Source organism: Danio rerio, chromosome 12 (genome assembly GCF_052040795.2).
Source record: "Danio rerio strain M-AB ecotype USA chromosome 12, GRCz13ab, whole genome shotgun sequence".
Taxonomy (NCBI): domain Eukaryota; kingdom Metazoa; phylum Chordata; class Actinopteri; order Cypriniformes; family Danionidae; genus Danio; species Danio rerio.
This window is the reverse complement of record NC_141032.1, coordinates 8462502-8480000: the sequence shown is the minus strand read 5'-3', so window position 1 is coordinate 8480000 and position 17499 is coordinate 8462502. Positions and strand designations below refer to the sequence as shown.

General features: G+C 34.7%; 1 protein-coding gene and 2 long non-coding RNA genes across 26 annotated transcripts in view; 2 read left to right on the top strand and 1 right to left on the bottom strand.

The window, feature by feature from the left end:
- The window catches only part of ank3b (ankyrin 3b), a 339224-nt gene that overhangs the window by 88860 nt on the left and 232865 nt on the right, over window positions 1–17499 (top strand). The window lies entirely within an intron of this gene.
- On the bottom strand, window positions 3670–8797 carry LOC141376757 (uncharacterized). Its single transcript, XR_015503858.1, has 3 exons — window positions 8560–8797; window positions 5538–7162; window positions 3670–5468 (listed from the first exon to the last, which is right to left on the bottom strand). It is a non-coding gene; the product is annotated as an uncharacterized LOC141376757 (long non-coding RNA).
- On the top strand, window positions 4459–10862 carry LOC141376759 (uncharacterized). The gene is made up of 3 exons (XR_015503876.1): window positions 4459–5019; window positions 5139–5470; window positions 9908–10862. It is a non-coding gene; the product is annotated as an uncharacterized LOC141376759 (long non-coding RNA).

Sequence of the window (17499 nt, the reverse complement as noted above, 5' to 3'; positions counted from 1 at the left end):
AATTAAAAAATAAATAGCAAATATATTTTTAATCGCATTACCGTATGCATTATCTACATCATATCAGGAACTTATTACGGTAAAAACAAGTAATTCATGGTATAACATGGAGTTCAATGCTGTATACACTAGTCAAGTTGCCAATGTCTTGTGCATTGCCCTCTATCTGTCAAGTGATAGAAAATTCTAAATCATTTACAACATTTAGTGGAAACATTTAGGACTCTATTTTAACGATCTCGGTGCAAAGTCTAAAGCACATGGTAAAAAAGCATTAAGGGCCACTTTTGGTATTTTAAGGATGTAAAACTACGCTCTGCGCCATGGCTCATGGTCTAACAGTGTTGAGATTATTCTCTTAATGAGTTATGGGTGTATTTTGAGAATAAACCAATCAGGGTCTCACCTCCTATTCCCTTTAAGAGTCAGTTACATCGTGCCATGGCGCATTTGCTATTTACGTAGCGGACTTTGTAAGTGGAGAAACTGAACTGCTTCACTTGTGAGAAAACAGACCATCTGCAGCACGAGGATAAAGAATGAGCCTCCTCCAATCAGCCTTTACTTTAACTTTCTCTCTTTCGTGGATAAAAAAAAACATAGCGTGTAGTGTTGTAGGCTATGCGCAGACATCCATTAGCCTACATAATTTATTTTGTTTGTTAAGCACAAAGATTTGTTTTAAAACTATTTTTAAATTCAGTTCTAATTTCAAGCAAATTAATAAATGAGCAATAAATAAGTGTGGTCAAAAAAACGCAGTTATATCCAAACACACATGCTAAATGGATTGTTCCTCATATAATCCAAAACCTGACAGGTGGACAAATGTAAGCTTGTTTTTAATAAAACAAACATAAAGATGCATATAATAAATAATACTATACTAAAAATAACATTATCAAAAGCAAAAAAGCCGAAAAAGCCCCCCGAGATGAAGAAGGCATGGAGGCAGTGGTTTTTATATTTGTGTAGAAAGCAATTATTTTTGTAACATTTGAATCCTTTAAATTTGTTTTTCATTTGTAAAGATATTTGTATATTGCTGTACAAACTGTGTGTTTATAAGCAATGTATAAGCGAGGCGCACAACCAACGCGCTCTCCGTTGGACTTTAGACCTGCTCTCAGCTGGTCTATTGTGCAATTAATTTTAGTTTTTCAAAATAGCAATGCGCCAACAATGTGCCTTAACACACCTCTTTTCTAGACCGAAACACCCATGAGTCTACAAAGCGGCGCAAATGGATTTGCTATTTAAACAAAAACAGGAAAATTAAGGTTGTGCTGGTCTAAAAATAACAACACATTGGGGAAAACACGTCTTGTGCCTTATTGCGCTCGGTCTAAGATAGGGCCATCAGTGTTAGTTAGCTTTAATTGTAGCTTAACAACAAAGCCAACAAAATGTTAAGTTAAATCAGAAACAAATCTGTTAAATGTACATAAATAAATACCTGTTATTGGCCCTTTCTTCTCAGATGGGACAGTGGGCCAAATCAAAGGTTACCATGGGCCAACTTTGGCCTACGGGCCCCAGTTTGGGCATCTCGTTTTAGACTTATGCTTTGAAGACAGGCTCATATTGTAATCCACATTTAATGTTAACATGCAATGAGATATTTATCCTCCTGAGACCCGCCCAATGACATGTGTCCACTGTAGTGGGCATTGTGTTTTCATGAGTTTTCTTAGAATTTTTTGAGCTACTCTGTCAAGTCCTTTTATACTGTTCTGAGGTCATCCTGGGCTTTCTAGTGATATGTCATTTGATTGGCTGGCATGCTAGAAACCACTTCTTACACTGCATCCAAAATGGCCGACATACAAAAAAAAGCACATTTAAGGCATGTAAAAATTAGCTTTGTAAATGTTTTTTTTACTATTATTATTACATATATAATTGTTTATTAAAGTGTCAGGAACAATACATTTAGCTGTTAATTTGTTTGTGTTTCAAAATATCCTTTTTTAAATGTCCACTATGGTAGACACCAGGACCATCTTAATGTAATTAATGACTGCATGTTGTAGGATGCAGAACTGAAGCAGAGAGGATTCTTTATGAGATGAGGGAGACTCTGACTTAGAGTCTGACAATGAGACAATTCAAGAATTAGAAACAATTAGAGAACGACAATCAGTTTTGTATCGCTTTTATGCTAATTTGGTTTGGATTAACATCACTTCTTTTTTTGTTTTGTTGTCGTTTGTGGCGGTCGTTTCGAGCTAAAATGGTCCTGTGGTCCACTACAGTGGACATGCTGTAAAATTAAAAGTAAAAACTCTAAATTGTAAAATTATTTTCAACCCAAAGGATGTAGGAAATCACAGGAAAAAAAAGAAAAAAAAAGAAAAAAATTATTTGGGTCTTAGGTGGTTAAATAATAATACTTAAAAATATATATTTAATATCTGAGACAATTTTGCCTTTTTTAATAAGTGTAATAAAACTCATAATAAACTGAAAAAGTATATAATATGATATAATATAATATAATATAATATAATATAATATAATATAATATAATATAATATAATATAATATATGAGGGCCGCCACATGGCACAGTGGATAGCACGATCGCCTCACAGCAAGAAAATCGCTGGTTCGAGCCTTGGCTGGGTCAGTTGGCATTTCTGTGTAGAGTTTGCATGTTCTCCTTGTGTTTAAACGTGGGTTTCCTCCAGGTGCTCTGGTTTCCCCCACAGGTCCAAAGACATGCACTATAGAGGAATTGTGTAAGCTAAATTGTTCGTAGTGTGTACTTGAGAGTGTATGGGTGTTTCCCAGTGTTGGGAGGCAGCTGGAAGGGCATCGGCTGCGTATGCTGGATAAATTTGTGGTTCATTCCGCTGTGGCAACCCCAGATTAATAATGTGACTAAGCCGGAAAGAAAATTAATAAAAGAATTTAAAACGAGTATCAGTCATGTTGCAGGTTTAGCAATACATGCTATAACAATTTTATTGCAAAATATGATCCTGACAGATAATATTTTGGCACCAGTCTCTGTAGTGAATGGGAAAAGGTGTTGACATGAGCAGAAATGTGACGTAACGATGGAGTGTTTGACATGTTATGTGAACAGACATGGCAACACTAGAGAGTGAGGGTGACTGCGAACTGCTAATGCTAACACACGCACATGCGCCTCCTGTTCATGCGACTCCCTGAAGAGACTCAAATGACACTGAATACCAGCATATACTAGTAAAACCACACACTATCATCTGATGCCTTCATTATTTGTGTCCCTCAGGCTTAAGCAAGCGCACGCATTTAATGAGTTTAGCTGGTTCCGAGGTCCAGTGCATCTAAATCAGCAGATTAGCTGAGCATTTCATTCATTTAGCTTTTTCGCTAATCTGGCTGTATTGGGTGTTAGCTCAGCACCAACGCTGGCTCACATCTAATTTCCTTTTAGCCAGGTATATAAATCTGCGCTTGATAAATGCACTTTGTTACATGGCCTTTGTTAGCGGTTGCATATATTTCAACTAGTTTTCCTGGAATAATGCCACGCTGGAGCCTGAAAGCGCAGCAGTTTGTGTGTGTCCACTGTAGTGCTGCAGCTTAATGACTAATAGATACTGTACACATATGCATACAGAAAACGGAATGGAGGACAGTGATTATGTTATGATTTATGGTACAGTATCTTGAGTTGTACTGTATTGTAGAGTTTCTATGCAAGCAACAAACTATAGCAGCAAACGTTTAATAGAAATTAAATGTTGGCTAAAAAGGCTAAACATGCATGTATGCTTAATTATATGTTAATATTTGTACTAGGGTTGCACAATACAGTATATTGTTTCATCATCAATATTGCAATGTGATCATTCACAATAGTCACATAGCAATGTTGACCCTGCTGAAAAATCCAGCTGAAACCAGCCTAGGCTGGTTGGCTGGTTTTGGCTGGTCGACCAGCCTGGTTTTAGAGGGGTTTTGGCCATTTCCAGGCTGGTTTTCAGCCATTTCCAGCCTTGTCTTAGCTGGTTAGGCTGGGAGATGACCAGCTAAAACCAGCTTGACCAACCTAGCCAAGCTAGGAGTCAAGCCAAAACCAGCTATGTCCAGCTTAAACCAGGCTGGTCAAGCTGGTTTTAGCTGCATTTAGCTGGTCATTTTCCAGCCTGACTAGCTAAGACCAGGCTGGAAATGACTGGAAACTAGCCTAGAAATGGCTGGCCAGCCTAAAACCAGGCTGGTCAACCAGCTAAAATCAGCCAACCAGCTTAGGCTGGTTTAAGCCGGATTTTTCAGCAGGGGAGTCTATATTATAATTTATACAGCAGTTCTGTCTGGTTCTCGAATCTGATTGGCTAATAACCGTGCGATATTCTGCAATATCAGAACTCGTACAGCCTCCTCACCCTACCGTATTACTCCGCTCTCATAGAGTGACAGCAGATCAATAAACTCAGGACAGTTTGACAAATATTGCAGCTGTTGGACAACATAATGTACTTTTGAGGCTTTTTAGGGCGAGAATGTAGTTGTTTAGATTGCAACTATGCAGTTTATTCATAAGGATAGTGACTATTTTAAATATTTATTATTTCGTGGATACAGCACGTTTGCATCCATCAACATGTCATTGAGCAGAGCAAAGACGATTGACATTGTCCATCCACAAGATGGCGACAGAGACGGCATAATAAAACCTTTGAGAAGAAAAGATCAGCGCATTTTCAAACTGCACAGATCAAAACATTATAAAATTGGTAAGTGACATTCTAAGTCGATCTATTTTGTATGTTGCAGTGCTGTATTTATACTATAGTAATTGTAGTGTATTAAGTGTAAGATGGGACTTACATATCAGGAATGTATGTTTTTTTGTGTGTGTGTGTGTTGGCCTCTCTGTATAACCCTGAGTTACTTTTTGGTTGGCCATCTGTTTGTTTCTAATGAGTCTCCTGTTTTCGTTACTGCAGATTAGTTCAGTAAACAGAAAGAAAGAAGAAATGCCCCCATGTGTTTAGTGTTTTTCCTTATCGCTAATACAACAGTAATCTAGTATTGTTTGCATTGATTTGGCTTTTTTGGGGTTAATTATTGTGATATCTTGATTGCAAGCGAGAAATACTGGAAAATGTCTGTAGACAGATGGCATTTCATGCTGTTCAGCCTTGTAATCTTAAAATGTGAGCAAAATCACCTGGTTTGTCATAATTTTTTACATTACGCTAGAGAATCATTCAAATACTAGCTCTAAAGTCACGTTGGTGAATTAGCAACAGCTTGTGCTGTTCTGACGTCAGCTGCAGATGTGAATGAGTGGCGGAAGAAAGTAGTTCCTCAGGATTTTGAAACTCTCCATGTTTGATTTTTTTTAATATACACGATAATGCAGTAAAACTGTTGTATAAACACAATATCACACGAGTAGCATTGCGATATGGCTGTATATCGTCACTGGTGGGACACTAAGGCACACCTCCCACCAGTGCCGATGTACTGTCTTTGAGTGACCGCCTGCAGCATATGTTTTACACAGCGGATATACTGGGAAACATCCATACACACAACATACACACTGCCAATTTTGTTTACCCAATTCACCTATAGCGCATGTCTTTGGAACGGAGCACCCAAAGGAAACCTACACAAATACGGGGAGAACATGCAAACTCCTCACAGAAATGCCAACTGACCCAGCTGGGACTTGAACCAGCGACCTTCTTGCTTTGAGGCGGCAGTGCTAACCACTGAGCCAATGTGTCACCTACGTGTATGTTGTTTATCATATTTTATGAAGACACACTCCCCTACAGAATCACCCAAGCAATCTAAATCAATTGTTTCCACAATAGTCAATATTATTGAATAATCTTTTAAAAGAAAGCTTAATATCAATCAGAGGTCGTCTCGACAGTGTCGTCTGTATCTTTAAATTGCACAAGCCCTTTATTTTTCAATGGATTCTTACTGGCTGTTCATAAGCTGGGAAAATAATTCTGGAAGTGATCCAAACAGTATTGTTCCTTTGTATCGTTGTAGTTGTGGTGTGAAATATGCTAACACCTAATAATTTTTAGATCTATATCTTCATCGTTATCTTTATAGTTATTAAGCTTGGTGTGAACGGGTATTGAGCCTTTGTAAATGAACAACATTTTTATAAAGATGTGATCTGAATTTGGAGCACATAACTGTGACTTACCATAAGCAACCCAGTTCAGCTACTGTGTTTACTAGTGAGGTTCATCCTTAACACAGTGATATGTCAGATTCACCTTGACTTGATTGTTTTGCTCAGCTGCCAGTATTGATAACTGCTTTCCTCACCTTCCAGCATAATTCAGCATTTCCTAGTTTTTCCTTCTTGACAGTCTGGCCTGTCTTTGAGTGACCGCCTGCAGTTGGGATCTCATTTGATGTCAAACAGGGTCACGTTTGTTAAGACATGTTGATGGGGCACATTGGCATGACAATACCTTCCAGGTTCTCCCAGTCTTTGTTTGTTTGTCATCGGCACCTCTGTCTGGGCTGATACAGAAATGGCGGAGATGACAAGCCCCGTCTGAAAAATGAAACATTCACAAACTTCGCAGACATGTGAAATGACAGAGGTTTTTTCCTTGAACGCAGTTGAAGGAGGATGAGGTCAGCTGTCTGCTTTATACAACCCAATAGTATGGCTGTAGAATTTAGTTTTAGTGATGATGCATACACTATGGGCTAGAGCTGGGCTGATAAACCATATTATATTGAATCATGATAAAATGTATGTCCATAACAATGATGAGCTCTGGACTGTTTTTACTCTATACTGATCTAAGAGCCAATCACACAGCAGAAATGTGCAACAATGGGAATCTAAACGTGTGTTGATATTAAAGATGTACCGAGTTTTCGGGCAAAGAAAATATATCGGCTGAAAATATATCATCCCATTTAATGGACCCTCTAATTTTTGTGGGTTCAGTTCAGTCATTGTTGGGCTACTCTTTTAATTCTGGAAGCATTAACAACTTATATTAAAGTATATATCGTTATCGTTTAATATGGAAAATAATTATCGAGATTGCATTTTTGCCATATCGTCCAGCCCTAGTATGGGCAGTTTTTAATTTTTAAAAAGCTTTAGATTAAAAATTACATTTAAAATTTAATGATAAATGTAACTTTTGTTCAATCCTTTATTAATCCTTTATTTTCTTTTCTTAAAATGGCTAAACTTGAAGTGCTGTAAGTACCTTTTTAAGGTTCTTTATGAAATGTTGCCATATGGCAGCAACGTCCAACAGTGGATCCAACTTAGAAATTTCAAATTTAAAACTTTCCTTATGATTAATAATTAATCATTTAATTGGTGTTGCAGTATTATAAGCTTTAACACAGAACTTATAAATGACACTTTATACATACTTTACCACAACTCATATTCCAACAGCTTTAATTTATTCCATTCTTTTTTGCTGAATATTATTGAAAACAATTATAATATTGTATTATCATGGAAACCACATACAGTAAATATAACTATTTTCTACAGTAAATAATATAACACATAAATAACATGTCTAATATATCCAGATGCATCAGAATAATGTATCTACTAGCTAACAATATATATATATATATATATATATATATATATATATATATATATATATATATATATATATATATATATATATATATATATATATATATATATATATATATATATATATATATATAATACTATATACTATACTATGCCTATCTTATCTGAACTGTCTCTATCAAATGTCCAATCTGCATCATTCTCATGGTCACTAAAACCCATTTCATCCTCATTTTCATCTGCAGGAATAGTCAAATCTGTCCTTTTCTTTTTTCACTTACACTTGAACATGGTGGTGCTCACTAATACACTGTTCCCTGTATTCATATCTATTCAAAATAATATTGCCATTAAAACTAGATATTATCCACAATGCAAATGCCATTAACATATGACTAATCAACATTATATTACTAGCTTTCATGTTGTTATTGTTACAACTTAAAAGTTCACTGCTGACCTTGCTAGTTAGCTAACCCATTGCAATATTGCACGTTCCACTATTGCAGAGTTGCCATTTGGCAACATACACATTTGATTGATTTACAAAAAACTAATTTGATTTAAAAAAAAATTGAGTTGTGAATATGTCATCATAATTCACTGGAGGTGATGTTTCAGATTTTTTTTGTGGCTCTGACATAATTTGATCCTTTGTTTTTATTGATGTTTACATTTGTATTTAGCAAGTACTCACAATAAACACCAGTCTGTCAGAAATCGCACTAAAGAAAAACACAGCATGTCATGTGACTTAACCAAAGCACATCATTGGCTACTCTAAGGTCTTCTCTTTCCAAAAAAAAAAAAAAAAAAAAAATATATATATATATATATATATATATATATATATATATATATATATATATATATATATATATATATATATATATATATATATATATATATATATATATATATGTTGGTCTTAAAGAAACAGTGGCAGGGAAATTAAGTATGTTGCCATATGGTTACACAGTGCAGTAGAGGGTTAACTCACATTTTCCCTCTAGTGTGTCCCAAGAGAGAAAACATGAATAATAATCTCATTAAATAATTACATTTTACAAGTCAATTGTGAAAGCATGTTGTTTATTATATAAAAATAAATCAATTTTTACTTAAAATTTATCATGGATAGTCAAACAATAATTCAGCAGATTTCATTTTGAATACACTGCATATATTTCATTTCTTTTTTTTTTTTTTTTAGATTTTTAAAATCTTGTTATTCATAAAAAAAGGGAAAAAAATTGCAAAAATATTTGCAAAGGTATTTACAAATAGGAACTAATTTTATTACTAGAGTTAAGTTTTACCATTTTTAAAACCATTCAGCCCCTCCCAAGGTCTGGCGGGAGTACTTTTAGCTTAGCATAAATCATTAAATCTGATTAGACCATTAGCATCAAAAAATTATTTGTTTTGTTTTTTTAATAAGTTTCATACAGAATTTAAAACTTGAATCTTCTGTTGTGTATTAAGAATGATGCAAAATGTCAAATGTATTTTTCTAGGTAAACATGTAATGTAATGTAATGTGTATTTTATATAGCGCATTTATTGTGTATGGCCATACACCCAAAGCGCTTTACAATCATGAGGGGGGTCTCTCCACACCACCACCAGCGTGCAGCATCCACTTGGATGATACGACGGCAGCCACAGGACAACGACGCCAGTGCGCTCACCACACACCAGCTATTGGTGAAGTGGAGAAACATTGATAGAGCCAATTTGGTGGAAGGCGATGATTAGGAGGCCATGATCGTAAGGGCCGATAGAGGGACTTTTGCCAGGACACAGGGGTTACACCCCTGCTTTTTCACGAGAAGTGCCATGGGATTTTTAATGACCACAGAGTGTCAGGACCTCGGTTTAACGTCTCATCCGAAAGACGGCGCCCACTGACAGTGTAGTGTCCCCTTCACTTTTACTGGGGCATTAGGACTCACACAGACCACAGGTTGAGCGCCCCATGCTGGCCTCACTAACACCACTTCCAACAGCAACCTAGTGTTCCTAGTGGTCTCCCATCCAGGTACTGACCAGGCTCAGCCCTGCTTAGCTTCAGTGAGTAACCGGTCTTGGGCTGCAGGGTGATATGGCTGTGGCAATAATTCAGCAGATTTCATCTAAACATGACTATAACTAAACTCTCATTTCGGTGTAGTAATTAATGCACTTTGTTGCCATACCATGGCTGCAGCAGGAGCAGTTTTATTACGAAGCACTGTTACCTAGTTGGGGTGGCACGGTGGCTCAGTGGTTAGGACTGTCATCTCACAGCAAGAAGGTTGCTGGTTCGAGTCCCGGCTGGGTCAGTTGGTATTTCTGTGCGGAGTTTGCATGTTCTCCCTGTATTCGCGTGGGACCTGCGGTGTAGGTAAATTGAATAAACTAAATTGTTCGTAGTGTATAAGGTTGTGTGAATGAGTATGTATGGGTGTTTCCCAATACTTGGTTGTGGCTGGAAGGGCATCCACTGTGTAAAACATATTCTGGAATAGTTGGCAGTTCACTCCTCCGTGGCGACCTCTGAAATAGAGACTAAGCTGAAGTAAAATTAATGAATGTTACCTAGTTACCCATCTATGGACTATTTTTAGGTGCTGCGTAATATGATTGCGCCTGCTGCAGTCACGGTACATCAGCAAAGTTCTTTGATTGTTACGCAAGAATGAGAGTTAGGTTCCTAGCTATATCAGACTATAAAACATCAACTTTTTATTAGCTATGTTTCCATCCAAAGACTTTAATTTATGCGCAAAACTGGCATAAAAGACATCCAACGAGTCAAAGAAAGCAAAATCACCACTTCCTGATTAACTAGCGGCAAATATCAAGAGTAAAAATGGAGTTTACTGCAGTCGGAGAAGCTGCGTGAATCTTTTCTTTATTTAAGAATTTGCTTGCACCTCTGAAGACAAATACAGACATGCAGTGAACGCGTGGTGGCGTTTGAAGACGTGAGATGCGGAGAACAGACACTCTTGACTATTCTGGTGGTAATTAATAATATATAACACTAATATTGAAATGGTTACGTCGTTTTAGAATGACCAAAACAAAATTTTAGATGTTTTACAATGTGCTCAGCCGGCTGCTTTGTCTGTTAAGACAGATTTTTATCATCACAACAAAATCACATGACTTTTTTTTTTTTAAATGCGCATGCTAGAATTTATTCAGTAAAAGTGTTTCCATCGTAGTTTATGCACATCTTTTCTTATCAAATAAAAAGTTTATTCTACTCAGTCATGCTCTTTTTCAAAATAGATGCGCATCTTGCCATTTCCAAAAAGACATTTTATTTTTCCATAGTCCAGAATAGGTAAATGAAATCATAGTTATTTTCTGTCAGTCTTAGTACATTAGTACACTTTCAGATTCACCAAGCAAGTACAGTATGTCGAATGTCTCATTTGTTCAGGTTTTTCAATGTCAAATGTGAATACCGAGATGTTTTGAATGCCAATTCGAGAGGGGTCTGGCTGCAGACCTGGTGCAGTGCAATCTGAGCTGCATCCAATGCTTTTTAATGCGCTCACCTAACCCCACCCCTAACCCTATCCATCATAGTGATGTCACTCACTCCATTGAGTGCATTGTGTCTAACATTGCATCGCTGAGTGATGCAATCTTAGCTGCATCCAGGCTGCATCCAGATACTATTGGCCGATTCAGTACTTTCACTAATGTTGAGCTCCACTTAAGTTCTGGGTAACTTGGCTGACAGTCAAGTGTCATCTTAAGCGAACGCATGCAATAGCTCTTTAATTTCAAGCTTAAATACAGTTCATCTAAGCTGCCCCTTAAACAAGAGCCACTGTTTGGGAAAGTAGAGAGTTCAGACAGTTTTTGGTCATATTGTGCACAATTAATACTAATAATAAACATAAATCGTGTATTCGTTCAGTAATGCTGTTTAGATTTCAACGCGCGTTTGCTGGCGATCTGAGCGGTCCTCTGTAATCACGTTCACGTCTTCCCATTTTCCGCCAAGTTTTTGCAATCCAATCAATTTTTGAAATCTAAAATCAAGTCTTGTCCTGCATTTTCATTGCTTTTGGTGGAAATGCACCACTTTATGGAACTAAAATGGGTTGCAAATGCCTTTTTAAGTTGACTCTAGACTTGACAGGACTTCAAAGACTGGCATATATCTAGAGCTTACAGTCTACAAAGAGTACACACATACACACTCTCAAAGCAATTGGGTTAATGGGCCGGAAGGTCTGTGCAGTCTCTCTGCATGCTGCCATTGAGTTTTTCTTTGGCTGGTCTTATCCTGTTGCTTTGCTTCCTTTGCTTTTGTCCCGGACTGAAAATGAGCGGATGACTCTATTATGGCATTTCATTTTCCCTCATTACTCATAGTAACAGCTTTGAAAACTTAATGGCGTTTGTTCGTTCTTTTTTGAGTAAACTAAACTGACCTTTGTTTTATTAATTAAATACTAAATTAAATACTTTTTTAAAACTTAATTTAGCAAATTTTGATTGTAAAACTTTTCCTTTTATGGTGTGTTTGACACATGTACTCTGGAAAGTTTCATTCTTGTGTATCGTCTGTATATTTTCTCTGTTAAAGCTTTAAGTAATCTGCATTTATATGTAATGGATGTTTTCCAACTCTTTATATTACTGTATTCATATTTATTTATTTTAATAAAATGTTGCCATTTATTTTATTCATTCATTCGTTTTCTTTTCGGCTTAGTCCCTCTATTAATCCAGGGTTGCCACAGCGGAATGAATCGCACATTATCCAGCACATTTTTAACGCAGCGGAATCCCTTCCAGCCACAACCCATCACTGGGAAACACACACACTCATTCACACTCATACTCCACGGTCAATTTTAGCATACTCAATTCACCAGTACTGCATGTCTTTGGACTGTGGGGGAAACCGGAGCACCCGGAGGAAACCCACGCAAACGCAGGGAGAACATGCAAACTCCGTTCAGTTGCTATTTTTGTGTGGAGTTTGAATGTTCTGTATTGATTGTATTGCCGGTTTCCTCCGGGTGCTCCGGTTTCCCCCACAGTCCAAAGACATGAAGCATAGGTAAATTGAATTGCAGCTGGAACGTCCAATATATATATACAACTACAGTTGAAGTCAGAATTATTAGTCCCTCTTTGATTTTTTTTCTTATTTAAATATTTCCCAAATGATGTTTAACAGAGCAAGGAATTTTTTACAGTATGTCTGATAATATTTTTACTTCTGGAGAAAGTCCTATTTGTTTTCGTTCGGCTAGAATGAAAGCAGTTTTTCATTTTTTATTAACCCTTTTAGGGTAAAAAATTATATATATATATATATATATATATATTTTTTTTTTTTTTTTTTTCATAGTTTTCGCCTACTCTTAAAAAGCATCAAAGTTTAAATATAAATTATCAAAAAAAATTATAAAAATAAATATAAAAACAAATTGATAACAATATTCAAAATCATTCTAAATAAACACTTGGACAAAGAAAGTTCTTAAATATTTTTAAACACATTAAAAAATTATTTTAATAGTCGAAAACTGAAAAAAAGTACTATTTTAATTACTGTATAAAACAGTAACTTCACTTACTACTGCATAAACAATATAGTGAAAATTATATAGCAAAATACAATAAAATATAGGTATAGAGAATTTAAAAAATATATAAAATGATCATTCCCAGAATCCAGGTGACTCACATATTTAATTGCTTCTTGTGCAATACTATTTTCGATAACTTTATTACTAGGATAACTACAGAACTACAATAATAATAATAATAATAATAATAATAATAATAATAATAATAATAATAATAATAATAATAATAATAATAATAATTAAAATGTTGCTGCCTTTAATATAAAAGTTGAATCAAGTTAAATTTTCAAACAATTTTAATCATTGATTCATTCATTTTCTTTTTTCGGCTTAGTCCCTTGATTAATATGGGGTTGCCACAGTGGAATGAACCGCCAACTTGCCCAGAAGATGTTTTACGCAGCGGAGGCCCTTCCATCTGCAACCCATCACTGGGAAACACCCATTCACACTCATTCACACACTACGGCCAATTTAGCTTTCCCAATTCACCTATACCACATGTTTCTTGGACTTTTGGGGGAAACTGGAAGTCAGGGAGAACATGCAAACTCCACACAGAAATGCCAACTGATCCAGCTGGGGCTTGAACCAGCGACTTTGAGCTACCAAGTTAAATTATGAACAACTTGAAAAAATTAAGTTGAAACCCGATGAACCCAAAATAAGTAACAAAAACATATGCCTCACTTCGAATAAATGCAATGTTTTCATATATATGCAGGGTATATTGTTGTATTTTTTTTGGTGTGTATTTTATCACAGGATTCTGCATCTGTTAAATGAACTATTATTCAGTCTCTCTGTCTCCCTCTATCTCTCTCTCCCCTTTTTTATTTAAGAGCTGGTTTTCAATTCCCAGCTCTAATTGTACAGTAAATTACTTTTAATAAAAGTGTCTAATACATGCTAGATATGCAGTTTGCAGAATTGAACATGTTCTCCTGACTGTGGCATGTACAGTATGCGTATAATGAAACCTGATGAAAGCGCTGTTTTACTTACAGTGAGCAGTTTTTGCTGATGCGGTAATGTGATGTAAAGTGCTTACTTAGGAAGCAGCTCCAGTGATTGATGCTCCTCACGGACGTCTCTGACTGTTGTCAAGAGGATAATTTGACTTATGTTGACTTAATCTGTCCGGATTTAAAGCACCAGACATCTAATGGCTGTCAGAATCCCCTGCGCACTCATTAATCAAGCGTTACTTTCTATTGTTTAAAGCTTTCAGTAAGAGAACAGACAGAACCACCGATGTGGTTATTTTGGTCTGTTTTCAATCATTTTTATTTATTTATTTGATTGTTTCTTTTTTTAATTAAAACTAGTTATCTATTGTTATTATTATTATTATTATTATTATTATTATTATTATTATTGTTATTAGTATTAATATTAGTAGTAGTAGTAGTAATAGTAGTAGTAGTATTAAGCACATCCTCTTTGATAAAAGAAAATCGCTACTATACAGTTTTCCTCTGGTTATTGCTTCCCCCTAGTGGTTAAAATTGAGCATTACATCAAAAGTCATACACACTTAAAATTAAAGTTAAAAATGTGTGCTATTTGCTTAAATTACCTTTTTTTTTTGTTCCAAAGAGAACCTTTTTGAAACTGTTCTTTAAATAGATTTTATCAGTATAATATTAAAATAATAATAATAATAATTATAGCAATAATAATAATAACAATAATAATAATAAACATTTTTTGTAGAAAGAGATTTTTTAAATGCTTTGTAGTTTATTTATTTATTTATTTCATTATTTTTTTCATTGCCAGCTTATTCATTGTATTGATTGAAGTATATTTTGTTTTGATTTATTTATTTTATTAATATTTTCTTTCCCATTAGGATTTGGCACAGTAACCAAAACATGCTTTATATCATACAAATGTATGTTTTTTAATGGATATTTATAGACTTTTTTAAAACTGTTATTGGAATATTTTTTGGTATTACATTAAAATAATAATAATAATAATAATAATAATAATAATAATAATAATAATAATAATATTAATAGCCACAGTAACCAAAACATGCTTTAAATTATACTAATTTATGTTTTTAATGGATATTTAAAGTTGTTTTTTTTTTCAAACTGTTCTTGAAAGGATTTTTTGGTATTACATTAAAATAATAAAGAAGAAGAAGAAGAAGAAAAAGGAGAATTATACTAATATTAATATCAAAAATAATAACAACAACAATAAAAATAACTTTAAAGAAGCTTAAAAGGCTTTGTGGATTATTTTCAGAGCCATTTAGATAGTTTTATGACATTAAGTTGGTAGTTAAGTTGAAAAAGTAATACCTTGCTGACAAATAATAATTTTAATTAACATTTTAATTAATACGTGTTAATAAGTGCCATAAAACTTTAATATATCAACTGAGCACATCTGCAGAATAATTGTATATTTATTTATGATATTATTTCATCCTTTTGCATCATAAAAGAACTTTGCAATGAAAAGGATTATGTTGTGCATTATTATTGGAGCCATATGAAAATGACTGGTTTTATTTATTTATTTTTTTATTATTATTTTTATTGATTTTTTTTTTAAATATTTTTATTTATTTATTATGCATTTATTTTTTTAGTGTAACATTGTGTATCTATTCAGCACACTGCATTTATTTTATCATTATCTTTATCCCTATTTATAATTTACACTATTACTAATTCCTCCAAAACAGGACTTAATAACTCAGTTAACATGTTGAGTCACCCATACAATGTTTTTTTATGAAGAAAAGCCAACATATGCAAATATGCTAAGCAATATTCCTTAAATGTGTACGCTTATATGAAAATTTGTCAACATAAATATGAATTCGGATCATAGATCTAAACTGCAACATCAACAACTCGAACAGTATGAAGTGAACTAGGAGCAAAATATACTGCTGATGGGGTTTTCGGTGTTTCATTAGCGTTATCAGTTGCATGTACACTTGCTGCCAAAACACCCTTTGGATATGAAACGGCGTGTGCAGTTCTTTTGTTTTCATTGTTCGTCATATAATGATGCGTTTCTCCAGTCGTCCAATAGAGGGAGCCAGAGACGCAGACTCGTCTTTGTTACAGCTCTGGATAGCTCGCTCTCGTTAGAAAAACACGGACAATTCTGGAATGTACTGTAGCAAGTGTGATATGAAAATACTCCTTTATGAGTTATTCAAGTATACACAACTACATATAGCCATATAGTATACCATAACCATAACCATATAGTTAGAATGAACAGAAACGCTGTCATTCATGCCATTTGATTATTGCATCACTCCCCGTGGGTGGAGCTTAACATGTTATGATGATGTCATTGTATTCATATGAATTTGGCCTCAGTAACATGCTTTGTCATACCAGTACCGGATATTTAAAGACCTATGTTTTTTTAAATAAGCATAATAACCTGGCTGCAGTCAGATTAATCTGATTTAATCACATATCATCGAAACATAATCCACTGAGGGTTTGTTGCCATACAGATGTGCTGACGTGAATGTAGTTTATCTCATCGAGAGACATTGGCTGCGGCTCTAGTTTTATTTTTTTTCCGCAGACCTGCACAGTGTCATGCAGAAATACCCGGGACATTTTCTATTCAGAGTCTTTCTCAGTCTGACCTACTTTAAATGCAGCTTCAGTAGAATTTGCACAGAAATCAGCTGGACTGACGCCTCTGCAGTCTTTAGGCGTTCTTCTCTAGATGTTTCACTGTAAAAATATTTACCCCGTCACTTTAAACTGATATGTTTATGTATAATTAGTGTGATTCTGGAAGGATTGTGAAAAACTTCACATTTTTTTGGTGGATGTTTAAAGTTTGATGAAGATTTGTCACAGTTGACTGGGCAGTTGTTAGTCATGTGTTCAGATATCTGAGGCTTCTTGTCTTCAGATCAAGGATGTTAGTATAGTTTTGTGTTTTCAAATTAGTTTTATTTTCGATTATATTTTTAAACATTTGCTGTAAATTTCAGATTAGTTTGGGTTCACTTTATTAATAGGTTTTTTCTCTTTAGTTTATTTTTTATTTTGTAAACACATTTCGTATTAGTTTCAGTTTTAGTAATTCCGCACTGAAAAAAGGAGTTGCACAGAATTCTGTCTGCAAAATTGTTGCAAACAATTTATATGAGTTGGATTTAAACAAACAATTTATATTTAGTAATATTATGTTTAAATTCAACCCAAATAAATTGTTTACAACCCTATTAAAAAAAAAAAAAAGAGTAAATCCAATGAATCATCTTTGAATAGTTTTTTTTCAGTGCAGGTTGCGAATTACTGGGGAGTTGGGGGGGGATTGA